We start from the raw sequence: 27,788 nt of genomic DNA, 5'->3' as shown, positions 1-27,788 counted from the left end.
GCCGACTGTACTCACTGTAAATGGTTTTGTCCCTAACAGCCCTTCAGGATTAATCATCTGGCTCCTCCTCTCCCCAGTGTTTCTCTTCTTGTGGCCAAACAATATGAAGGCCAGTGGCAGGGCTGCACCATGCTGGCAGGACACTGGTGCCAGTATAGAATACCAGCTTCATACTCTCTTAGTGGCCTAAATCTCTTGTGCAGAGAGGGCTGCTATGCAGTCCCTATTTGGAAGCTAATGTATAAGCTCCAGGATTGTGCAGTCATAGGCAGACCTTTTGCAAACAAACAGTGATGAGTGGACTGAGAAAAAGGAGACAGTTGCCAAAACAAGGATCACTATGGAAAAGAGTCTTTGGGTGGACAGAACACTTCCAGTCATGGTTCAGAAGAATCAAGACTTTACTCTCAAAAACCCCAGCAATCTTAAAGCGGGGTAAATTAATAGTACAGTGTTAACATGACTAGCTGACAAAGCCAGCTTCAGCCAAATAGATTCCTGCTCTGTCTCAGCAAGAAACTGTTCTTTCCATGTAAGAGCATTATCATGAGTACAGTCTGAGAGGCAGTCTTTTCATCATGTAAATCAACCCTAAGCCTAAATTCTTATTCTCAGTCTTTCTGTGCCCTGCTTATCCTGAAAACATAAGCAAGTGATTAAAGCATAATTCTAGTCAAATTAACAGATGTGCTTGCTACATAGCACTTATTACAGAACAGAGGTAGAAAAAATTATATTAAGCATGACATAAGTTTCCTTTTTCTCCCCCTTCATTTCTTCTCTTACATTTTTATAACCACTCTTCATAGACCCTATTCACATAGACACTGAATTTAGAAATAAAATCCTCTGGCCTGTTTCAACTTTTGTCTAAGGTTAGCTCTCATGATTTGATTGCATTAAGGAGAAAGACAGGAACTCCAGAGCTGTACCCTGGATGAAATGTCACCTTCTCTAGTAAAGGTTCGCACTTATCTTTCCTTTACTCAGGATTAATGACACTTCTGGGGCCTAATGGGGCTTTTGTTTGTTTGTTTTGTTTTGTATATGATTCCAGGATACCAGATTAGGCTCTGCAAAGAAAACACAAAAACAAATTTAATAAATTGGTTAATTAAATGCCACTGCCTAGCCAGATGAATGAGGATCTAGTTCGTCACTTAGTTTTAGGGACAGCATTAGGAGATACACCTAATGCTAAATGACGAGTTAATGGGTGCAGCAAAACAACATGGCACATGGATACATATGTAACAAAAATGCACATTGTGCACATGTACCCTAAAACCTAAAGTATAATAATAAATAAAAATAAAAAAATAAAAAAAATAAATAAATAAATCTTGCTGCCTGCCTACCTCCCAGGCCTTTTGTTGGGTCAAGAGCTGGGAAACTTTAAATGGCTTTAAGCTCTTAAACAGAAGAGGCAAAGAGTTGCTGCCAAGTATTAAGTTAAATCTTTACTTAGGGAAAAAGTTAAAGTGGCCTCTGTAAGATGCTGCTAAGGAAATGTCCATAATTGCTGCCTGATGCCTTCTTCTCCTTTGCTCTCTTTCCCTGCCCACCCCACTGCCCTCCAGCACTCATGCAGAGTAACACTGTTTAGTGAAATCACTGCAGTAGCCCCAGATTAATCTCACTTTCTAATCCTCTTGCAATAACAGGCCAGCCTACAAGTGGATGTCAGTGAGGAGGAGGACTGCGAGTGCCCCAGGGGGGAAACAGCACGTAAATAGGGGAGGCCCAAACAGATTTCCATAATTTAAAAGATCTCGGTGTTATCATTGGTGTTTCTCTCTCTCCTTTTCCCTCTTGAATATTTCCTTTTGTACAGCTGTGCCCCTCTGCAGATGAGTGATTACATTCTGCTAATCACTTAGAGACCACGCACCATCTCCTGGGTCTTTCCTCAAATACCCGCTAACTCCCTTGCCCAGAACACAGTCTGCCGTCAACCATAACACACTTAATCAATCATCTTCTCCCCTCAAACCTTCCTCCTACCCCTCTCCCCAGTTATTCAGATCTTCCTGTGACAGGGATACCCAGATTGACTCAGATATTCATCATGCCTCCTGTATTTTCTTTCCTCCACTACAGCAGTCATTTCCTGTCACACAGAGATTCATTTGGCTGCTTCAGGCAGGCAGCCGCAGTGGCACCCATGGTCATCAATATGTGGACCTGGACTCAGTAAACACTAATGAGCGTTCATACTTCTCACCCTCATCCCAAGTTGCTAAAAATCACCTTTAAGCATTAGGCAGTCACCTTTCTATTGTTCAAGAAATTGTAATGACAGAGACTGGATTTGTAAAACTTTAATACATAATTCGTACAATTGTTGCCTTTGTCAATGCTATTAAGGTAAAGGAAATGAAACAAGATTCATTTCAAATCAACTGACATTTAGTGGTTATAATTTAAATCAACAGACATTACTGAAAATCAACAATATAAAAGGTATTCTATGTATATGTGACTCATCATATTCACCCTCAAGGAAATTATAACTTTATAGAAACAATCTCTGTCTCACACCTCTGTCTCTCCTCTCCCCCTCTTTCCCTGACCCAAACACATACTCATACCTACTGCACCAACAGGCTATGCTCAAATACATGAAGGGCAAAAACAAACAAACAAAGGCCCCATAAGGCCCCAGAAGTGTCATTAATCCTGAGTAAAGGAAAGATAAGTGCGAACCTTTACTAGAGAAGGTAACATTTCAGATGGCTTATAAAAATGGGTCTGGGATTCCCTACTCAATAAATGGTGCTGGGATAACTGGCTAGCCATATGCAGAAGATCAAAACTGGACCCTTCCTAACACCATATTCAAAAATTAACTCAAGATGAATTAAAGACTTAAATGTAAAACCTAAAACTATAAAAACCCTGGAGACAACCTAGGCAATACTATTCAGGACGTAGGCACGGGCAAAGAGTTCATGATGAAGACACCAAAAGCAATTGCAACGAAAGCAAAAATTGACAAATGGGATCCAATTAAACTGAAGAATGTCTGCACAGCAAAAGAAACTATTAACAGAGTAAATGGACAGCCAACTAAATGGGAGAAAATTTTTGCAAACTATGCATCTAACAAAGGTCTACTATCCAGCATCTATAAGAAACTTAAACAAACTTACAAGAGAAAAACAACCCCATTAAAAATGAGCAAAGGACATGAACAGCTTCCTTCCTTCCTTCCTTCCTTTCCTTCCTTCCCTCCTTTCTCTTTCTCTCTTTCTCTCTTTCTTTCTTTCCTCTGTTGCCCTGGCTGGGATGCAGTGGCACAATCTCAGTTATCTGCACCTCTTCTTCCTGGGTTCACATGATCCTCCCACCTCAGCCTCCCAAGAAGCTATGACCATAGGCACACACCACCACACCTGTCTAACTTTTGTGATTTTTGGAGAGACAAGGTGTCACCATGTTGCCCAGGCTGGTCTCAAACTCCTAGCTATTGGCCCACCTTGAATTCCCAAAGTGCTGGAATTATAGGCACAAGCCACCGCATCCAGCCAATGGATAGACACTTTTCAAAAGAAGGTATACATGTGGCCAACAATCATATGAAAAAAAGCTCAACATCACTGATCATTAGAGAAATGCAAATCAAAAACAAAATGAGACACCATCTGACACCAGTCAGAATGGCTATTATTAAAACGTCAAAAAAATAACAGATGCTGGTGAGGTTGTGGAGAAAAAGGAACGCTTATACGCTGTTGGTGGGAGAGTAAATTAGTTCAGCCATTGGGGAGGACAGTGTGGTGATTCCTCAAAGACCTAATGACAGAAGTACTATTTGACCCAGCAATCCTATACCCAAAAGAATATAATTCATTCTATTATAAAGACACATACATGCATATGTTCATTGCAGCACTATTCACAATAGCAAAGACATGGAATCAACCTAAACACCCATCAATGGTAGACTGGATAAAGAAAATGAGGTACATATACACCATGGAATACTATGCAGCCATAGAAAAGAATAAGATCATGTCCTTTGCAGGGACGTGGATGGAGCTGGAGGTCATTATCTTTAACAAATTAACACATGAACAGAAAACCAAATACTGCATGTTCTCACTTATAAGTGGGAGCTAAATGATGAGGACACATGGACACACTGAGGCAAACAATACACACTGGGGCCTTTCAAAGGGTAGAGGGTAGGGGGAGGGAGAGTATCAGGAAAAATAACTAATGGATACTAGGCTTAATACATGGGTGATGAAATAATCTGTACAACAAACCCCAATGACACAAATTTTCCTATATAACAGACCTGCACTTGTACCCCTGAACTTAAAATAGAAGTTAAAAATAAACAAAACAAATTTTTTTTTTAAAGAGAAAAAGGGTCTCATTTAAATAAGCAGAGATGGAAGGGAGGTGAAGGAATTCTAGGCTGGGGAAACTGCATGGATAAAGATACCTCAACACCAAGAAGCTGGGAGAATCAGCAAATAATTGAGTGTTGAGGGGAACAGGAAGCTTGATGGGGCCAAGAAACAGATTAAGCTACAAGGTAAGTTGCTGCCATATTGTAAGAGGGATGAGAATGCCACGTTATGGAGTTTGGAATAAATCTTTCAGGGAGCAAGAATTCTAAAAAGATTGTCAAAAAAGAATAATTCAATTACAGTTGTATCCTAGAATGGTACAGGAAAGTCAATACATGTGCTCTTATTTACCAAGAAAACGAAACAAGAAATCAGCATCATGAGAGGATCAACATCCAATTTTCCAAGCAAAGACTTTATTAACACAAAGTGTAACCTTAAAAACCTCTTTCTAGCCCAGCAAGAAAAGACAGAGAAAGAGAATGAATACAAGTTTGACTTTTGGATCAAAATGATTAAAAGAGTTCTGCGCTCTGTCCTACCTACTCCATTAAATATAAAAAGAATTCTCCATTTTTAGTTCTCCATTAACCCTACTCACAATCTTAGCATTATAGATTTGAAGTGGAAAAATTTCAAGGATCATTTCGTGCAATGTTTCTACTTTTTTTCTTGTTCTAAATATAATATATAAATATTAGTTAAAACGTTGTAACAATAGGCAAGATTGAAGATAAAAGATCCCTCTTTAGCCCCACATTCCCCACAGACAACAAGCGATAAGAAGCTATTTATATGTTGTGACCTCAATATGTAAAGTAGAAAGAAAATGGGCCCTGAGGGAAGGGTCATCTTGAAAGATTCTGAAGTCTGAATTAGTTATCTGTATTAAGTCAGCAATATAGAAGTATTTGCTAATTTAGCATTTGCCAGGTGTTAATAAGTATTCTACAAAAACGTTGTTAATAAAAATAAGTTAGGGCTGGGTGTGGTGGCTCATGCCTGTAATCCCAGCACTTCAGGAGAGGAAGGTGGGGGATCAATTAAGCCCAGGAGTTCAAGACCAGCCTGGAAAACATAATAAAACCCCATCTCCACACACACACAAAAAAACACAAAAACCTAGCCAGGCGTGGTAGCATGCACCTGTAGTCCCAGATACCAGGGAGGCTGAGGTGGGAGGATCATCTGACCCCAAGAGGTCAAGGCTGCAGCGAACTGTGATCTCACCACTGTATTCCAGCCTGGGTGACAAAGTGAGACCCTATCTCAAAAAACAAACAAACAAAAAATTAATTGGGAGAGGCCTGGGCAATTTCTGAGTAAAGATGGCCAACCGAATACACAGACCTAATTTTTCTCCTTCCAGAAACCCTACTAACACTGCTGAAAAAAGTGTTTTGTTAAATATAACCACTCAAGAATAGGAAGAAAAACAGTATTTTGGAAGCCAGAAATTAGATGAATAAATGATAAATGACTTAACCAACTCACAAAAACTAAATCCTAAGACAGCAGTACAGAGAACAAAGAACCAACCTGATTTTTACTTCAGAATCCTTAAAGTATTTTGAAATTGATGGAACCAGGTACCTCTGGAAGTAGAGGTGGAGAGGTGTGTAGGGAAGAACTACCTTTATCTAAAGAAAAGTCAGGCCTTTGCCCCAGCTCCCAGGAAGTAACCTCTAAACCCCTGGAATTTCCCAAGTGTTAGGAATATCTGAGTTAATTATGATGGGCCCCTTAGACTATACCTGATAAGTGTATGCTAATAAGGTGACTCAGAATGAGGGCTGGCCAGACAGAAGGACCAACCATGTGGTCAAAGGGTTGAGGCTTTGGGCAACCATGTGGGTGGTGATTCAATCAATCATGCCCACGTAATGAAGCCCCAATAAAAACTATGGACATTGAAGCTTAGACAAGCTTCCCAAATTGGTGGTATTCCATGTGCATTGTCACACATGAACAACGGAAGGGTAATACATCCCTGAGGACCTGGAAGATTTGTCCTAGCCCTAGATTCTTCCCTACATCTTTCTTCCTGTGGCTGGCTCTTATTTGTATCCTTTTGCTACAATAAAACTGTAATGATAAGTAATAGTACTTTCCTGAGTTCTATGAGTTGTTCTAGTGTATTATCAAATCTGAGAGAGTCTGTGTGAACTCTCAAATTTATAGCCAATTGGTCTGAAGTGAGGATGGCCCTGGGGACCCCCAAATTTGCAACTGGCATCAGAAATCTTGGGCAGAACTGTTAGTCTTGGAGGTCTGTGCCCTTAACCTCAAGCTTGGCCTAACTCCAGATAAAGAGACAATCATATGTTAAGAAGATTAATCTTGATTTTTAAAACTGTTTTAGGTCTCTCCTTACTCTGTGTTGCTGGGTATTTGCTTCCACCCCCAGTTCAGACAGAAGACTGGAGGTTTATTACCTAGAAAGAATGAATCACAGGGTCTCTGGACTGGCAGACACCATGCATAGTTGAGGAGTATTCTGAAAATAGGAGGATTCAATTAATGCAGACATTCTGAATGTTGAGATCCCCAGCCCTCTTCCCTGACTTGGCTCCTCATACACTGGGAGCAATTCCTTAAGCCTCCAGTCAAGAGACTAGAGGTTCCCTCTCCAGGAGATCTTATCAGTCCAAGAAGACAAGATACTGAAATTGGCACATTCAGATTATCCTACAGTGACATTCAGTCAATGGGCCCACCTACACATTCAGAGCATCCAATCAGCTTTCTAGTCTTTTACCCCTAAATATAAGCAGGCAGTCAAGGATTAGCAGAGATTTAGGGAAAGCTCCAATTTGTATAACAGAGTCACAGCAAGCAACAGAATGAACAGGCAACCTACAGAATGGGAGAAAATTTTTGCAACCTACTCATCTGACAAAGGGCTAATATCCAGAATCTATAATGAACTCAAACAAATTTACAAGAAAAAAACAAACAACCCCATCAAAAAGTGGGCAGAGGACATGAACAGACACTTCTCAAAAGAAGACATTTATGCAGCCAGAAAACACATGAAGAAATGCTCATCATCACTGGCCATCAGAGAAATGCAAATCAAAACCACAGTGAGATACCATCTCACACCAGTTAGAATGGCCATCATTAAAAAATCAGGAAACAACAGGTGCTGGAGAGGATGTGGAGAAATAGGAACACTTTTACACTGTTGGTGGGACTGTAAACTAGTTCAACTATTGTGGAAGTCAGTGTGGCGATTCCTCAGGGATCTCGAACTAGAAATACCATTTGACCCAGCCATCCCATTACTGGGTATATACCCAAAGGACTATAAATCATGCTGCTATAAAGACACATGCACACGTATGTTTATTGCGGCACTATTCGCAATAGCAAAGAGTTGGAACCAACCCAAATGTCCAACAACGATAGACTGGATTAAGAAAATGTGGCACATATACACCATGGAATACTATGCAGCCACAAAAAATGATGAGTTCGTGTCCTTTGTAGGGACATGGATGAAACTGGAAAACATCATTCTCAGTAAACTATCGCAAGGACAAAAAACCAAACACTGCATGTTCTCTCTCATAGGTGGGAATTGAACAATGAGAACTCATGGACACAGGAAGGGGAACATCACACTCCGGGGACTGTTGTGGGGTGGGGGGAGGGGGGAGGGACAGCATTAGGAGATACACCTAATGCTAAATGACGAGTTAATGGATGCAGGAAATCAACATGGCACATGGATACATATGTAACAAACCTGCACATTGTGCACATGTACCCTAAAACCCTAAAGCATAATAAAAAAAAAAAAATCTCAACCTGGAGGAAACACACTATCCATGGAAAATATGATTTGGGTAAAAAAGAAAGATTATCAGAGATAAGATATTATATCCATAAAATAAGAAAAAGATGTTATATTTCAAAAGAAATATTTGTAGAACAAAAAAAGGACTCTGGGAAAATAAAAGTATGTATAATAGCAAAAATGAAAATCACAATATAATAGCTAAAAATAAAGTTGAGGAAATCTCACAGAATGTAAAGTAAAAAGGTAAATAGATATAAATTAGGAGAGAAAAGGTAAGATAGTTAGTGACCATTGCAGGAGGTCCAACATCTAGAGGAAAGGAGTTCCTGAAGGCAAGAGGAAAGAGAAAGGAGGAGTCGTCAATGAAATCTTTCAAGAAAATGAAGGACATGAGTTGCCAAATTTAAAAGACCTGCCTGGTGCACTAAAAATAGACACACACCAAAGTCACATTATTTGAAACCTCAGAATATGCAGGGAAGTAAGTTTGGGGTGGAAGTAGAGGCATATACAAAGGATGATAAATCAGATTGATTTGGATTTCTCAACAACAACATTAAAAGCCAGAAAACAATTTGTTTTACATAAGAAAGAAAAATAATTCTAACCTAGAATTTTATACCAAGAATAATATAGACTAATAATCAATGAGAGGGTAGAATAAAGGTATTTTCAGACACACAAACACACACACACACACACACACACAAATCAATGTCCTGCACACTTTTCTTAAAAGATACCAGAGGCTATGCTCTGCCAAAACAAACGAGTAAAGCAAGAAAGAAGTAGTCACAGGATGAAGCAACAGGAGGCCCACCTCCCCAGGGTGAAGAGGAAGGGAAATCCCAAAATGGCGGCTGTATACTAGGCAAGAAGGGCTTCCAGTCCAGACTACAACAGGTCAGAAGGCTCCTATCAAGACTGCTTCAAACAGATGATGTTGAGAGAAAATATGATGTAAATGAACATACCCAGAAGAGATTCGACCAACTAGTAGAGAACTGGGGGTTGAATTGGAGATAAACACATAGAAAACTAAGCAAACAATAATAATTATAAATTCCAGAAAGAAACAAAAGGTTGTTGAAAATAGAAAAATCATATTCCTCTTTGTGGTATAGCTACAAACTGCACTTAAATAGTCTTAATAATTTAAACACTAAATGCTGCAATAACCCAAAATCATGACATAATTTTATAGGAAGAAAGGAGGGATAGGAATTGTGTGCAAGTGCACGTGCATACCTATGAGAAAGTGAGAGAAAGAGAGAGACAGGGTAGGGGAATGAGCTACATAAATTCTCATCTTTTACAGTGAGAGGTAAATAGATAAAGCTAAGGAAAAAAATACTCAGGGAGTAGCCATACCATCCTATTGTTTCAAGATAGAGGTAGTTACCAAAAGATGAAAAGTGGTCGCCTCTGGAGAATGGGAAATGGAAAAGAAGAAAGGCTGGAGACTGTTGTGTATGTTAAGAAACCTCAGAATTATTTCATTTAACTATTTGTATGCAAACATAAAGCTTAAAAAATACCTAGATTAAAAAATGAAAGAACTTCTTTATTACAGGACAGGGTTTTAACACTCTCAGGTACATTGAGCATTTCCAAATGGGGGGATAGGGAGAAAGAGTGCATTAGTTCCAAAATCTACTTTACTATAAAAATCATTATTTTTTGGTTTTTTTTCTTTTTTTGTTTTTTTTTGTTTGTTTGTTTGTTTGTTTTTGTAGAGAATGTCATAAGACTGGGTGGGGTACAACTTGGTTGATATTAAATTTAAAATGCTAAAACTTCAAGATTGTGTCTATCCACTCCTAAAACATTGTATTTTTTTTAAATACAAAATGCTCACTGTGACTCAAATCAATAAAGAGGTTGCATTTGCTTCATTCAATCCCTTTAAGAAAGAACTGCTTCCTGTGAAATAAGCCTGATCTCAGGATGAAAACCACAGGTGATTAAGTGATCAAGTTGAAAGTAAGGTCATTTCAGTATCTGCCCCATGAGTAGATACACTGTGGAGTGAATAACTTTTATTTTTTAAGACAATTGAATCAGGCTGAGATATCAAATAATACATTAAGCCAAATCTGTCAGCTAATATTACATTTGTTTTTGCTGTTCATACTGCAACATGAGAACACATCAAATAACTACTCACGCTGCTGTTCTTTCATAAACAGAAGACATTTTACGGGTGATGAACTTCCATAAAGAGCACAATTTTCAAAAGCATTATTCCTATTCACTATTATTTCCTACTCACTATAGACTCCCAGACATGTAAAAAGAGTTTGCCTTAGAAGACTCTGATGTCAGATTTTAAAATACTAACAAGAGAAAGCAAGGGTTTTTAATATCTAGAGATTTGATGTGATCAGAGATCCTCCCTCTGAATATTCTTTATTACAGAAAGAATAAAAGTCTTCTACTATGTCGGCTTTTCAAAGAAAAAATTTCAGCAAGGTAGAACCTATTATTTCAAATATTTTATAACGGTTTTCTTAAAATGCATCAATTTCCTTACAGTCAAGCATTTCAGCCTAATTAGCCATCTAAATTGAAGGTGAATGTTTATAGTATGAATTGTTTCAAGATAAATTGGTATTTTGAAAAATAATCCCTAGAACAAGTAATTTAAGTTACATATCATGGATAAATAATTTAAGTTACATAAAATGCATATTTTCTAGTGGAAACTAGATAGTACAAGCTTATAAATACTTTTGTTCTGTTTAAGCTGGTAGATAATAAAAGCATGGGACACGAACCAGCTCAATACAAATTCACCTTCATTCAATTTGTCTCTTTTTAAATGATTATTTATTTTCTTGCTCAATGAAATAAATAGCAACAATGAGAACTGCTGAGTAAGAGCTAATGACTTAAATGTCTCTAAAAAGAATCCAGTAGGTCCTTCATCAACCCTAGAAAATTAGTTATAGATTAAATATTACCAGATACTTTGCCAACTCTTCCATTCAGCAAAGACAGAAACACGATTTTTTTAAAATTTAGGGGTGTCTCTAAGTCACGGGAATGTAAGGGACAGAATGCTGAACATTATAATAGGTCAACCCATGTTCTCTCCCCTCTGCCATGAGAGTGCTAAGGCCTAAGTTAAAGCAAAGACCCATCAGCCATTTGCTTTCATTACTTACCACTAACCAAAGTCTACCTGAGATGTGTTAGGAAGGAAGCAGCAGTTTCTAAGCAGGGTCATGATTTCTGAGCCTTTCACTTTTTGCCCTCCTTTGCCCTCTTGGATAAAACTTTAACATCCCAGCCCTTGAGCAGCTGGCTGTCATCCAAGAGTGATTCAGATGTTTGGAAGGTAATTGTCCCCTATGCTTTTTAATTTTTCATTCTTTCTCTTTGTTAGCAATAGTTTCTCATAATTGACATGACACTCAGAAACAACTGGTCCTTTTCAATAGGCTCTAGAAATCATCTATTTATAATTTTCCAGTTAATGCTTCACAGTCATCACATGACATTGCTACTGTTGGTCTTACTTAGTCATTTGTAGCCAAACACAAATGAATCTCAGACAAATTCTGCTTGTCATAACTCTATTCATTGTGCTCTTTGGCCTAATCTTATCATTGTTAATAGTTCCGTATGATTCAGACACTGATTTGGATACTCAAGGTCCTTTGACTGAGTTTCCTAAACAAGAAATGATACTTCATATGCCTGAAAATGAATAATCTAGAATATTTCATTAACATTCAGCTCACCAGTTTTAAATAAGAGCATTTGGGATTGCATTCGATTAAACTGGAGTCTGTAAGGTAAGAGTTTTATTTATTCATTTAATTTTTTAAAATACAAAAAAAACTTGAATATTATTTTTCTCTGTGTCAATTGTGCAAAATAATATAAAAATTTAAAAGAAAAACTTAGATTTATAAGAAGGCAGAGGAGTATATTGGCCTGACAGTTTTTACACTACAGTTAAGCAGAATAAAAGGTATTTATTGAGCATCTCACTTTGTTTAGCATTCCCTTGCTGAGCTCTGGCTAACAAGCGAGTCAACATTTTTTGTCCCTCCACCCTCCAGAAATTTCAAGTCCAGGAAAGAAAGAACTGGCAGCTTCCTTGTGTATTTACTTCTCAACTGAATCTTACAGAGAAATACGTGGAGAAAAACCGATCTTGAACCCAAAGAATTCTCTGTACTTTTAAACTGAGTTTCTCAGTCTATATTTTTTTTAAAAAAACAGTATCTGCCTATCACTTCATAGGGATCACATAACAAGGTTTATATTTAACCTTGTTAAAATATGACAAGATTTATATATATTTAAATATAACAAGGCTTATAACAGCATCTCTGTGTTCAGGCAAGGTTACTACAAAATTTAGAATATTTCTCTTTATGAGGACAGAACTTTTAAAAATAGCATCTTGGATTCAGACTGAGAAGCAGTCACTTGAACTAAATAATACTGGTTTTTATTATTCAAAAAGTAATCGAGGTAATCCCAGTACTTTGGGAGGTGAGGCAGGCAGATCATTTGAAAACAGGAGCTCAAGACCAGCCTAGCAAACACAGTCAAACTCCACCTCTACTAAAAATACAAAAAATTATCTGGTTGCAGTGGCACATGCTGTAATCCCAGTTACTCGAGATGCTGAGGCATGAAAGTCAGTCGAAGCCAGGAGGCGGAAGTTGCAGTGAGCCGAGATCACACCACAGTCCAGAACACCAGCCTGGGTGACAGCAAGACTCTGTCTTAAAACAAAACAAAAAGAAGTAATCAAGAAAAATTACACTTTGTGAGACTGAGGCAGGCGGATCACTTGAGGTCAGGAGTTGGAGTCCAGCCTGGCCAACATGGTGAAACCCCATCTCTACTAAAAATACAAAAATTAGCCAGGCATGGTGGTGGGCACCTGTAATCCCAGCTACTCGAGAGGCTGAGGCAGGAGAATCGCTTGAACCCGGGAGGCGGAGGTTGCAGTGAGTTGAGATTGCATCACTGCACTCCAGCCTGGGCGACAGAAAGAGATTCCATCTCAAAAAAGGAAAAAGAATAAATAGACAAATTGGACTTCATGAAAGTTTTAAAATTTTGTGCATCAAAAGACCATATCAACAAAATAAAAAGACCGCCCGTAGAATGGGAAAGAATATTTGCATATATCTGATAAGAGATGAGTATCAAGAATACATCAAAAACTCCCCAAACTCAATAACAAAAAAAGACCCAATTCAAAAACGGGCAAATAAACATTTCTTCAAAGAAGATGTACAAATGCCCAACAAGCACATAAAAAGATACTCAACATCACTTATTAGGGAAGAATGAAAATCAAAACTACAAGGTATTGCCTCATACTGATTGGTATGGATACTATCAAAAACATGCAAACAAACAGAAAATAATTAGCGTTGATAAGAATGTGGAGAAACTGGAACTTTTGTGCATTGTTGGTGTGAATGTAAAATGGTACAGCTACTGTAGAAAACAGTATGGCAGTTCCTCAAACAATTAAAAATACAATTACCGTATGGGCTAGCAATTCCCCTTTGGGTACATACCCAAATTGATTGAAAACAGGGTCTTAAAGAGATATTTGTACCCCCATGTTCATAAGTAGCATTATTCACAATAGCTAAAAAAATGAAAGCAACCCAAGTATCCATCAACAGATGAATGGCAAAACAGATAAGCAAAATCTGGTATATACATATGACAGAATATTATTCAGCCTTAAAAAGGAAGGAAAATCTGATATAGTCTATAACATGGATGAACCTTGAGGACATTATGCTTAATTAAATAAGACAGTCACAAAAAGATAAATACTAATGATTCCACTGATATGAGGTACCTAGAGTAGTCAAAATCATAGAGACAGACAGTAAAATTGTGGTTTCCAGGGGCTAAGGGAAGAATGAAATGGGGAGTTATTGTTTAATGGTATAGACTTTCAGTTTTATAAGATGAAACAAGCTATGAAGATAAATGGTGGTGATGGCTGCACGATACGATGAATGTAGTTAATACCTTTGAACTGTACACTTCAACATGGCTAAGATAATAAATTTTATGGTATACGCATTTTACCACAATTTTTTTAAAGTAGAAGAGAAAAGCACTGAGAAATAGAAATGTTGTTAGCAATATAAGTATGGATAGATAAAAATATCTGTAGATCTAAAACATATAAACTAAGTTAACATAAAGTCTCAAGTTAATACATGAATTAATTTTAATTAAAAAACAATTCAGGATACAACCTAAAAATAAATGTAATGAAAGTGTTAAGATAAGAAAGATCATTCCCAAATACTGATTGAGTATCTGCTCAGTTAAGGCACTGGTGTAGGCACACATACACAAACCTTAAGAGACACGTGTGACTGCTTACAATAACATTGTAGGATGACATCATCCATTGGCTTAAAGAGAGACTTATGTACCAGTGTAATGCATTATATCTCCCAAAGAATTTGTAAATCATGCTGATTTAGCCCACTCTTCTTGTCTTCTACTTCTTTTCCATCAGTATTGCCAGTTATGTCTCTGTCCATGAAATATTTAAGGAGAAAAATAGCCAAAATCTCATTCTTAGGTTATAATCAGATCCATTAGCTCTATGCAAAACTAATTGGTGGGTTAAAAATACATAATGTAATTACTTGTACTTAAAGTGAAACAGGCATCCAAATTTAGTTATTGGAACAAAGGCAAGCTAAATTCAGTGAGTGCATTAGCCTGGTGAGTTATTCAAGGTCATTCACTGGCTAGGGCAAAACTAAATAGAGAGCTGAATTGTCCAAAAGTTTAAGTTTGATCATTCTCTTTTAAACTTGGCTATAACGTGAAAGGGCTTCAAATTTTTCCTCAATGCTTTGTGTCATCTTAATAAACACTGCCTACATAAGGACAAAAAAAATGTTAATTATACACATATATATTCAAAATGAAAATATCCACTCGAGTAGAGCTATTTCAAGTCAGCTGTTTCCCATTCAAATGCAAACAAAAAGACCAATTCATTCAACTGTAAAATTTCATAAGGTGAGCTCCGATGACCAGCGGGAACAGTATATCCTAACACAATTCCGACATAAATATAAATAACATCCAGAGCATCACTTCCTGAAACACGGTTCATGTAATACCGGTTCTGCAAAGTACTTTAAGAAAACGTTTGGAGGTTGATACATCCGGGAAATCCTGCTTACACACCCCTTATGAGAGATACGCAGCTCACATTAGTTCCAAGGAGTCTTCAGAAACTTGGCATTTTTCTGTAATTCAGTCTTTTCCAAACACATATTTCTTTATTAACAGAACCAGCACTCCTTGGTATACACTTTGGGGAACGCTGCTCTAAAGAACTTCAAGTATTCATTGTATTCAAATACAGTGTGATTCTAGACCTTATGAAATCAAAAGCAGGAGGCCTTTCTTACCCTGTCTCTGAAACCTTTAACCTCAGCAGTCCCCACTTCATGGCCAGGCTTACTCAACCTCAAGCTACCAGTATGTAAAGGAGAAAATACTGAAGGTTGTGCTGGTTTCTCATTTTATTTACCATCTAATTTCAACTCAATCTCCCATTCTGTTTTTAACAAGCTTATGTCCCTTTCAACATTTTCTAAGTTTCAGGCTAGGATTCTATTTCTGGCATTCTAGATTCTGGCTAGCCAAATTCATAACTACCTTCTGACATCGGACTCTTTTGTACTCAGCGTATAGCTTTTACCTTTGATCCTGTACAGAAGCCTGACAATTTAAGTCTGTCTCTACTTTGGGCCCATCCTCCCTCCTGCCTGTGATAAAATTAATAAAGGCAAACCTCAAACTGTGACAAGGAGGATATGCTCCATAGAGACAGAGACATCCAGTGATGTTTCTTGCAGCTTGGATTCATCCATCAATCAATGAAGAAATGCTCAAAGATCTCCTTCTGTCCTCAAGACATTATGCTAAGAGCTATGGAGAATTTAGCAGAAATCGCAATGGCAGAGCACTTCATTTTGAGTTACATTTTGGGGAGGAAGTGGACCACGAAGCAAGGGAGAAATTTGTGATTCAGTAACTGTGAGGTTCCTCCTTCTATGGCTGTATATTACAAGGATTTAAGAATGGTTTTCGGCCAGGCACAGTGGCTCATGCCTATAACCCCAGCGCTTTGGAAGACCAAAGCAGGAGATCACTCGAGCCCAGGAGTTTGAGAGCAGCCTGGGCAACAGAGTGAGACCCGTTGCTACAAACAATTTTAAAAAATAGCCAGGTGTGGTGGCACATGCTTGTGGTCCCAGCTACTCGGGAGGCTGAGATGGGAGGATCACTTGGACCTTGAGAGGTCAAGGCTGTAGTGAATCCTGATCCCACCACTGCCCTCCAGTCTGGGCAGCAAAGTGAGACCCTGTCTCAAAAAAAAAAAAAAAAAAAAAAAAAGATTTTCAATAAATACTTCCTTTTTGTCCCTAAGACCATCCCTGACCTGTCTGATGCTATTCTTACATAACATCTTTTGGTGATAAAGATAACATACTGTTAAAAAGAAAGGCATTTTTAAAACAGTATCTCCACTCTTAAGGACCTCTGGATAGCCCCTAGCGTAGAAATCAGGAGACACTGTATATAAAATGGCACATGTGGGATTGATTATCTTGTTTACAATGAAAATCCCCAATTTCAAGATTTAGAAAAAAGTGCAATGTCTATACCTACTCTCAGCCCACCACACCATCTTTTTTCTTTAACCAAAGGCATTTGTATTTGTTAAGAAATACAGGTCTAGACCAAGGCAGGTTGCTGATAACATCATCCATGGTGTGTGTTATTGAAGATCTACTATGCATATGGGCACACTGCATATGCTGATTTGTTTTAGGGGAATCATTACCTGGAGACTTGAAGAGTGTAACTATTAGAAGCGCCTCTGAAGTACACAGCAATGAACTTTTAGCTTCACTTCCTAAGAACTCAACAGAGCCACAACGAAAGTGAACAGTAAATTTCTTTTGGCTATGGCATCTGATAAAATAGAGTCCCTTCATAGAATGCATAATGCCTGTATTTTTGTATACATAGCCTTGCCAAAAGATGCTCTTCAAAGTTAATGCTACAAAAGGGGAGAGTAGTATGTATTGTGTCAATATTATGTACCAAAATTATGACGTATGTCCAATTATCATGGAAACATGTCATGTAATTTATTTCCAAAAGATACAAAAAAGATTATAACTCCTTAAAAGCAAGGATTGTGTGACACAATTTTGCATCCTACATGGTTTCTCACTCAGACCCTTCTGCATAGCAGGCATGTGATATACTTGTACTGAATATATAAATGAGTCAAGGAGTAAGTGAGACACTGAATGCATGAATGATTCAATTAGTGAAGAAAAAATTCAATAAAGTCTTTATATAAATAAGCTAGTAGACAATTGTATGCTACCCACTAAATAAGAGGGTGTGAAATAGTTAAAGAGAAAAGAAAATCCAGAAAAGCTGAAAGTAACTACTGGAAAATGTTTTTTGTTTGCTTGTTTTAAGTAATAAAGGAAACTTTTGAGGTAGCATTTAATCTGGACCCTGTCTCACAAAAACCAAGATCCTGACAAATCCCTTCTACTTACCAATGTGTTTTTTTAAAGCCATTTCCTGGTATTAGCTTGCAAATGAAGCAGCTAGCATTACGGAAAACATATCAGAGAAGAAAAACTAATTTTATACTTCTGGTAAAGACAGAAGACCAAATGTTCTCATTAGCCTCTGCTCCCTCACAAAACCCATAAAAATATCACTAAAGAATTTTTAAAAAAAGAGTAAGAGAGATGGTAACAACAAGAGGATTTTGGAAACCAGAAAATAAATGGGCAAGAAGTAATTGATTTAGCAGATCTAAGAAAGCTAAATCCTAAACTGGCAGTGGGAAAACTGAGAGTCAATCAAATTTACAGGTAGAGCCCCCAAATGCCCAAAAACTGACAACATCTTGTTCCGCTGGAAGAAGGGTGAAGGTGGGCCTAAACCTAAGATAATCACCTGGAAGCCAATTTAAGAACCAGCTAAAACCCCGGATTCCCTCTCTTGGGAGTCTGCCTCTCTATGTAGAGAATAAAATAGAGGGTCTCCAGATTAAAGGATACCAATGTTGTAGGCAGGGACACCTTACCCTAAACTGGGAAATTAGGTCAATATGCTTATTAAATGTTTAAATCCTATCTTCTTCCTCCATTCAACTCCCAGAGTGCAATCAGCAGGTGGGAATCTCATCAAACCTAAAGGAAATATCTAAAGATATTGATGGAGAAGGATGTTCCATCAATAAACAGCCCCTATCAACCTATATAGCAGGATTTCTCAATCTTGGCACTTTTGACATTTGGGACCAGAAAATTCTGGAGAGCTAGCTGTCCTGTGCATTGTAGAATGTCTAGTAGTAGTACCTGTGGCCTCTACCCACTAGATGCCATGACCTCTCCAGTCATGACAAACAGAAATGTCTCTAAATATTGCCAAATGTCCTATAAGGAGCAAAATCACTCCTGGTTGAAAATCACTGCTTTATAGTGAGGCTCATAGCTGATAATTCCCTCTCATATACTCAGAGTTTCAAATCAGCTTCTTAGATATTAATGGATACTAGTTGAAGTTATACATGGTTGAGCACAGATGCACTTACAATTTATGCTTGAATTAACCATTTAAAACGCATAGTGTGATTTAGTTGTTTTCAACTAAGTTTATTTTATGAAATCTAAATTTTTAAAAAATCTTTCCAACAAACATCATCTAAAGTTAAGAGTATCCCAAAATAATTAAAAAGTAAAAAACAAAAACAAAAACCCTATTAATATGGTCTACCTATGGGCAATAAATTGGGATTTACTTTACCCCATAAATATCTAAACAGTTTGCTCTTTCTCACTCAAGGAACATTTGTTATCTTAATAATAATCTTTAAAAAAAAGTCTCATGGCCAGGCGCGGTGGCTCACGCCTGTAATCCCAGCACTTTGGGAGGCCGACGCGGGAGGATCATGAGGTCAGGAGATCGAGACCATCCTGGCTAACATGGTGAAACCCCATCTCTACTAAAAATACAAAAAATTAGCCAGGCGCGGTGGCGGGCGCCTGTAGTCCCAGCTACTTGGGAGGCTGAGGCAGGAGAATGGCGTGAACCCAGGAGGCAGAGCTTGCAGTGAGCTGAGACAGTGCCACTGCAGTCTGGCCTGGGCAAAAGAGCGAGACTCCGTCTCAAAAAAAAAAAAAAAAAAGTCTCATTATACATGTCAATGAAAAGAGTCAAACTCTATAAAATATTTCAAGAGATTTATTTTGAGCCATGGTCTGTGACACAGCCCTCAGGAGGTCCTGAGAACATGCGCCTGAGGTGGTTAGGGCACGGCCTGGTTTTATACATTTTGGGGAGACATGAGACATCAATCAAATACATTTAAGATGTACATTGGTTTGGAAAGGCAGGACAACTCAAAGTGGGGAGATTCCAGGATATCGGTAAATTTAAATTTTTTCTGGTTGACAATGGGTTAAGTTTATCTAAAGACCTGGGATCAACAGAAAGGAAATGTTTGGGTTAAGATAAAGGGGTATGGAGACCAAGTTTTATTGTGCAGAGGAAACCTTCGGATAGCAGACTTCAGAGAGAATAGGTTATAAAATATTTCTTATTGGACTTAAAAGGGTGCCTGACTCTTAGCTGATTATCTCCTGGATCGGGAAAGAAAAAAAGGAGGAGGGGAAGGGGATTCTCTACAGAATGTAGATTTTTCCCAGAAGAGGTGATTTTGCAGGGCAATTTCAAGGTATGACAAGGAAATATATTTGGGGTTAAAATATTTTGATTTCCTTCCTTATTTGTTATGTGATGTTATGCCAGAGTCAAGTTAGAAAGCAGGCCACGTTATACAGGGTTAAATAAAACCCCTCTGATGAGACTTTATGGTTTGCAGGGCATGACTCCCTAGGTTCCTTAGGTAGGATTTGGGCAAAATAAGAAAAAAAAGGTCAGAGTTTAGTCCTCATACATAATCAAGAGAAGTGTGTAAACCAAGTGGACTCTCCTGGAATGCCTCTGAGGTTCTGGTCTTTAAGAGATGAGCATCTGACATCAGTTGGAAAATGTAGAATTTTATTACCTTTCACATTGTTTACAAGTTTTATTGTCAGTTTCAAATTAGAAGAGGAAGAAAACCTTTGTTATTAGGCCATATCACTACGTCAAATACATTTTGAATGTAAGGAAAAACTTTTTAATGAGAACCACACAATTTCAGATAGAAAGGAACCTCAGAAGCCATCTGTCAACCTCCTGCCCAAGGAAGGAATCACCACTTCAAGATTCCTGGAACATGTTCAAGGATAAGGGGCTACTGTTTTTTGAAGAAGATGGTTCAGTTGTGAATCACCTAGAAAGGTGCCCAAGTCTGCTTTTATAACTTTTATACACTAGTCTAGACTTTAAAGGGGAAAAAAAAGTGTTTTTCTCTCTAATTCATCTGTTTCAGTTCAAGAATTCTGGGCTCCTTTGTCAAATGTGTAGTTCTGTAGTCCCTAAGATATGTCTAAGCCTGTATCTAACTCCCTTCAAACACATCCTAGTCATCTAGGTAGCTGGCATTTTCAAAGTGAAGGGCATCTTGTATGAATTAGTTCATATGCTAATCTTTTTGTTTTGTTTTGTTTTTTGAGACGGAGTCTTGCTCTGTGTCCCAGGCCAGAGTGCAGTGGCGAAATCTTGGCTCACTGCAACCTCCGCCGGCCAGGTTCAAGTGATTCTCCTGCCTCAGCCTCCTGAGTGGCTGGGTTTACAAGCGTATGCCACCACGCCTGGCTAATTTTTGTATTTTTAGTAGAGACAGCCTTTCGCCATGTTGGCCAGGCTGGTATCAAACTCCTGACCTCAGGTGATCCACCTGCATCGGTCTCCCAAAGTGCTGGGATTACAGGCGATATAGGGGTGAGCCACCACGTCCGGCCTATATAAACTAATCTTATTGGGTTATATCAACTAATCATCCCACACATGAAGCCTTCCACCAGCATTTTCCTTGCCATGGATAAGAAAGCCCCACCCTTCACCAGTATCTCTCCACCAAACCATGATCTACATTCCTACTCCAAGACCTTTAGAGTGAAGGCACAAAGATCATCTACCTTCCCTACATATACCTACTTGGAGATATTTCTAGACTAGAGCAAAGAATAGTAACTCTGGTTACAATAACAGACTAAGGTCAGGTCACACTCAATTTACTTGTATTCTTAGGAAAAACTCCACAGCTGATACCTGAGTTCTCATCCTTATGTTTAGAGTGGTTTCTCATTGAAAATTATATAATTTTATAAATTATGTACCATATATTATAAATTATATAATTACATAAGCTCCCAGTAATTTAAACCATCACCCAAAACCAGAGTCCATCAATTACTCTGAACACTGAAAACCTTTTTGTACAAATATTATTGCTAATCTGAAACCTATTGCTTTCTTTTAATCATTTTTAAGTCTCTGACCCAATTGAGTAAAAGTTATTTTAAAGTTAAATTTACAACTACGTTTACAAGACAATGCAACATTTGAAGAATCATTAAAATTTTTATTATCCCTCAGCAGATTTTTGTTCTTTTCCCCTCCTTCTCTGTTCATTTCCAGTTGAAGAATCCTGGCTCCCAGCCAGCCAGAGTCCTGGAGGAGTTCTTCAACCACCCACTCTCCGCTGCTAGCCATGGTGTGCCAAACAGAAATTTTTGCTCATGCCATGATAACTACCTTCTTAGAAGTTTTCCTACCTCCCTTGTGTTACAGTTTGGGGGTGGTAGAAGGCCAATTATTTGCGTGGGTTATAGAAGATTCTGACATCCCCTAGAAAGAGCCTAATCATCTGGCACCTTTCTGCACATCATCTGGCAATAAACACCATCTGCAGTTCAGCAAGGAAACTCTTTGCTGTGCCATAGGATGTTTCTAAACTCCTAGCGGTCATTAAAAGCAATTATTTTACGCAGATTCACTCCTCCTACCAGTGTAGAAACCCTTCTCCTCCAAGTTGATATATCCTAATCCAGAATCTTTGGGGATTTTGTATCGTTTCTGTGTGTTTGTGGAGGTTGGCAACAAGAGATGAGTACTACTCCACTGCTCTAAGTTTACATGGTACCATTTGATAGAGAGCCTGTAAGTCTAAAACTATGGGTTTCCTGAAAAACACTAGGAACTGAAATGAGAAGGAGAGATAGATCAGGAAGTGGAGCAAAGAAAGAAGCAGAGAAACTGAAAAAATTCAAACCACCTCACTAACATGCAGTAAATACCAGTTTTAGGAGCTCTGAAAACATGCCTGCACCTCTATTCAGGTCAGCCTCCCCAGGTTCCTCTTCAGACTGGGCCAGGTAGGCTCAGACTCCACCCTCACACTCATTGCTCTGTGGAGGCTGGGGCTCCTTTCTGAGCCTGTGTAGGGATCTCCTCACACATTGCCGAGCTGGAGGGCTGATGCAGCCCAGGCCTGAGAACAGTGGGGACTGGATGGTTTGTCTAATTTTCTGAACATAAACTTGGCAGGAGGTTGAGTTACTAAGCAACTGAACATCTGACATGAAGCCTATTAACAACCTTTTCCATAGATTAGTAAAAGTTCCCAGAACAAATTCATGTCTGGTCCAGTGAAGAAAGAAGAAGGAAACAGGGGTAGCCAAGAAGGGGATGGGAAAGGAAAGCCAAGATGGAAAAAGGAACCAGCTTGTCCTGTAACATGTGGACACAGGAAGATGAGGAAGGCACATAAATGGAGGCACTTGGGTGAGAGTTGGAGGCATCCAGGGAAGGAGAATATGAATAAAGTATGGTGTAAAATGATCCAGAATGGCATTTGCCACAAGCTCTAGGAAGCAGTCTTACGGCAAAAAAGAGAACTTCCAAGGTTTTCATTTGTTATGTAGAATTATAGATCTTTCTTCTATTTTGTTATAATCATCCCTACTCAAGCACTCACCACAAGTACATGGCTGTCACAAAAATCTGTAAGGATAAGACACTAATGGGCTTGACAATTTCATGAAAACAGATAAGGAATGACTTGGAAAGTTCTCAATTTATAACTTAATGTCCTGGGTAAGCTGCCTTCCTGCAGCCCCAAGATTCACTCTGTCTCTTTTCTACCTTACTTTGCTGTGCCCAGGGTATAGACAATAAGAGAGTGAATTGTTTGTGGAGAATTTTAAAACAATAATAAACTGATCAAAAGTCAACTTGCTTTTTATTAACACCAGGGCTAACATTCTTAAACTAAGAATTACTGCAATTTTAACAATATATATGTAAGCCTCCAATTCTTTCTCTTTTTAACATTTTCTTTATAAAAACATTGTATTCACCAGGCGCAGTGGCTCATGTCTGTAATCCCAGCACTTTGAGAGGCCAAGGCGGGCAGATCACGAGGTCAGGAGCACAAGACTAGCCTGGCCAACATAGTGAAACCCCGTCTCTACTGAAAATATCAAAATTAGCTGGGCATGGTGGCACGTGCCTATAATCCCAGCTACTCGGGAGGCTGACGTAGGAGAATCGCTTGAACCCAGGAGGCAGAGGTTACGGTGAGCCAAGATCACACCACTGCACTCCCGCCTGGGCAACAGAGCAAGACTCCGTCTCAAAACAAACAAACAAAAAATTGTATTCTACATGGAAGCTAATTCAGAGAGCTTTCGTTACACTATCAGTCCTGACACACTTAAAGTCAGCTACACTCCTTCCCAGGATACATTCTAAGGGTCTAGAACCATTCAAGTTTGCTGCAGGAGCAGTTCCTGCCTCTGGCCTCCAGAGTGCTACCTATTCCTTGTTTAAACAGTAGATTAGAAACTGATTTTCAAAAGGAAGAACTGAAACTTGAGTTACATCAATTCTGTCATTCTTCATGGACACTTGGAATTTTAAATTTATGTTTAAAATGTAAAACAGTGTGTATTAGTCAATTCTCGCACTGCTATGAAGAAATACAGGAGACTGGGTAATCTCATCACAGTTCTGCATGACTGGGGAGGCCTCAGGAAATATTACAATCATGGCAGAAGGCACTTCTTCACAGGGTGGCAGGAGAGAGAATGGGTGCTACCAGGGGAAATGCCAGATGGTTATAAAACCATCAGATCTCGTGAGAACTCACTCACTATCACAAGAATGGCATGGGGGAAACTGCCCCCATGATTCAATTACAGCCACCTGGTCCCACCCTTGACACGTGGGGATTTGGGGATTATAATTCAAGATGAGATTTTGGGTGGGGACACAATCAAACCATATCACAGTGGAACAGAGAATGAACCACAAACTGAAATATTTTTGTTTGGTAAATGAAAATTTGAGATTATACATGAAATATTTTACCAAATTTGAATAATGTCAACATTGTAATTCAGTCTTTTAAAATTGTCAATTATATTTGTTATGAAATTTAAGAATGAGTCAAAAAAACAATCATTATGACATCATTATTGAAAATAATTTTGTCCTGTACAAGCAAGGGGAGGGGTATTTAAAACGATCTGCTCTAGGTGTCAGCCGGTATGGAGCATGTGGAAGCAGGAAGAAGAGGAAGGCACATAAATGGAAGCACTTGGGTGAGAGTTGGAGGCATCCAGGGAAGGAGAGTATGAATAAAGTATGGTACAAAATGATCCCAGAATGGCATCTGCTGCAAGCTCTGCCCTCTGCCCTCTGGCTTCTGATTAGGTTCATACAGGACCACTAGCTTGAGATCAGGAAAAGAGAAGAGTAGGGTTAGGGCATTTATCCCTTCCCCTCCCTGTAGCCTTGCTCTAGTTTGCCAACATACTTTGACTTAGACCAGAGGTCACAGCTGTCATCAGAGGCCCTCCCCACACAGCTAGTTCTCAACATTCTCTCTCTCTCTTCTCTCTTCCACCCTCCCTCCCTCCCTCCTGGAATACAGTTATTGCTTGCCCATCTGTCTTGCCACTTCAGACCCAGGGATGGAAAGACACTGCCCTCACCTTACTAGCCTAAGAATATTGCACTACCCTTTGTACTTTTCCTAGGAAAAGTACCCTGCCCACACCTTTATAAATTTAGTTTTATTTTAACTCTGAAAATTACCCAATTTTCATGTATCAACTATTTCCTGCTGACATTCTGACTAATATATATATATATAGATATATAGATATATCCTGACTCCTCATAACCCCAATCTCCATCACTCTTCATTATCCTAGACATCAAGCAGAAAATTTTCTCCTCCTTAAATATGTATATTCTAATTCCATAGGCTCTGAGGATCATGGAAATGGAGCAGTTGATATTAGTTATTTAATTGCAATTTCACTGATCAGGGAAGAGTGGGGGAAATATCACAGGATGTGCACTTAGCTGAGGAATCTGCTGCAGCACAGCCTTCTAAAAAACACCCTCCATTCTCAAATGCTTGCCAGTCAACTCATAAAAGTAAAATCTGACAAACTGCCTCATTTAGCATAAGCACTCCCCCAACAAAAATCACGTCAGTATTTTTTTCTGCTTCTCCCAAAGGTGGGGATTAAGAATTCTAGGATTAACCAAAACCTTTCAGCATTTTAAAGGGGTTAATCTTAAAGCTAATGGAAAGAATTAATTCCAGGCAGTAATGACTTCAATCTGTCAGAATCCCTTGCATTTCATTTTATCCTTTTCCAAGTTAACTACAACTATAAAGATGACTAAAAGACTCTATTAAAGTTTTTCTTAGAATAAAGAATATTTTTGTTAATATTTTTCAAAAAACATATTTCATGGGATAAAAAAGTACATTCACTGAAATTCAAAGGATCTTGATTCTCTAGCCTGGTAATCTTTAAATGACTTAAATACCCTCAGAGTGTGAGAACTTGATTTCAAAGTGCCAAGCAAACACAAGCAAGAAAACTTAGAATTATACCTAGCAGACAATAAAACCACATAATTTCTGCAAAATAATTCAACCATCTGATCTGACCTCAATGTGATGACTCCGAAGAGAATCTGGTGGTGAGAAGGGCTGCAGAAGATACATTTACCATGGCTAATCTGCATTCATGAAAATGAGAGCTACAGTTGAACAACAAAAGCATCAGCAACATTAATAGCTAACACTTACATTATGTTTACTGTTAATATGTGTGCAAAGCACTGCTTTAAATGTTTTTCATGCATTGATTCATTTAATCCTCAGAGCAACCCTGAGAGGTAGATCACTATAACTATTCCCATCTTACAGATGAAGAAACTGAGACTGGGAAGGTTTAAGTAATTTGCCCGAGGTCACACAGCTAGTAAGTAACAGAGCTGAGATACAAGCACAGGCTTGGCTCTGAGCTCATACATCTAACTACCATGCTATACTGTCTTTACCAGAACTTGAGAACACAGTCCTTTTAATGGTGTGCAATTCAAAAAATACAATCAGTCTAATCACAGCACATGAATTCAATTTAATCTCCATTTCTCTTTCAGGAACAACAGTTAAAAATGGGAACTGAGGTATCCCAAGAGAACTCTTACTGCTATAATATTTGTGAGGTCATGACAGTATCATCAACATCTCGGGACCTATTAACAGTTTTGTCAGGAAGAAAAGAAAATGAATAGCCTACTTCAGTAATTCTCCTCATTTGGAAAGGAATCAAAAACCCCTTTGTGATTCTGTTGACAGCTATGGTCCGTCTCCCAAGAAAATGTCTACTTTGCATTCAATTTCAATAAATTTCCAGAAGCCTTGATGCACATCCACAGGTTCTATGTGAGAAAACCCTCTTATTAGATGATTTCTAAGTCTACAGTGTTGTATACTTCACAGGAATAAAAAATCAACCAACCAGCCGAGCGCAGTGGCTCACACCTATAATCCCAGCACTTTGGGAGGCCAAGGTGGGCAGATCACTTGAGGTCAGGAGTTCTAGACCAGCCTGACGAAAACCCATCTCTACTAAAAACTCAAAAAAATTAGCCAGGTGTGGTGGCATGCTCCTGTAGTCCCAGCTACTCAGGAGGCTGAGGCAAGAGAATCGCTTGAGCCCAGGAAGCAGAGGCTGCAGTGAGCTGAGATCACGCCACTGTATTCCAGCCTAGGCAACAGAGCAAAGCTCTCTCTCAAAGAAAAAAAAAAAAAAGTCAACCAACCAACCAACATTTATTGAGCAACTACTATGTGCAAAAACACTGTAGTGGATCTTGTGTGGATGATACAAGAAAAGATATTATATAATCCCTGCCTTCAAAGAGCTGTATAGTCAAGTTTGCAAAATAAGACAAGAGTAGGGACATTAGTTCTCCAGGCACTCAAAAGAAATATCATTTCTAGCTTGGGTTGTCAGGCAAGGCTTCAAAAGAGGTCATGAACTATGAATTGGTCTAGATAAATTATTAGGATTGGAGAGAAAGTAGGAAACGGCATTTGATATCAGGAAATAATAAAATTCTTCATTTTAACACTTACCTGAATTTGTGGGCTGAAAAATTTAATTTTATGAAAAATGCTGTATGTTAACTATAACTAAGAACTTTATTTTCTGACCAGATAGTGTGCCTCATGCCACATCAGTACAATTTGTTCACCTTAGCCCAGCTATCTGCTGAGAAGA

General features: G+C 38.6%; 1 protein-coding gene across 3 annotated transcripts in view; it reads right to left on the bottom strand.

Annotated features, from left to right (window-relative positions):
- Positions 1–27,788, bottom strand: part of AKAP6 (A-kinase anchoring protein 6) — a 500,428-nt gene that overhangs the window by 400,268 nt on the left and 72,372 nt on the right. The window contains exon 2 of one of the 3 annotated variants that reach the window (XM_030813201.1): positions 950–1,073. The exons of the other annotated variants lie outside the window; for them this stretch is intronic. The gene's annotated coding sequence lies outside the window, so the exon portion shown is untranslated. The remainder of the gene's footprint in view (positions 1–949; positions 1,074–27,788) is intronic. 3 annotated transcript variants of the gene reach the window in all.

The sequence above is a fragment of the Nomascus leucogenys genome, chromosome 1a (genome assembly GCF_006542625.1).
Source record: "Nomascus leucogenys isolate Asia chromosome 1a, Asia_NLE_v1, whole genome shotgun sequence".
Classification (NCBI taxonomy): domain Eukaryota; kingdom Metazoa; phylum Chordata; class Mammalia; order Primates; family Hylobatidae; genus Nomascus; species Nomascus leucogenys.
Note: the sequence above shows the minus strand (reverse complement) of the source record. Positions and strands in the feature narration are given on the sequence as shown.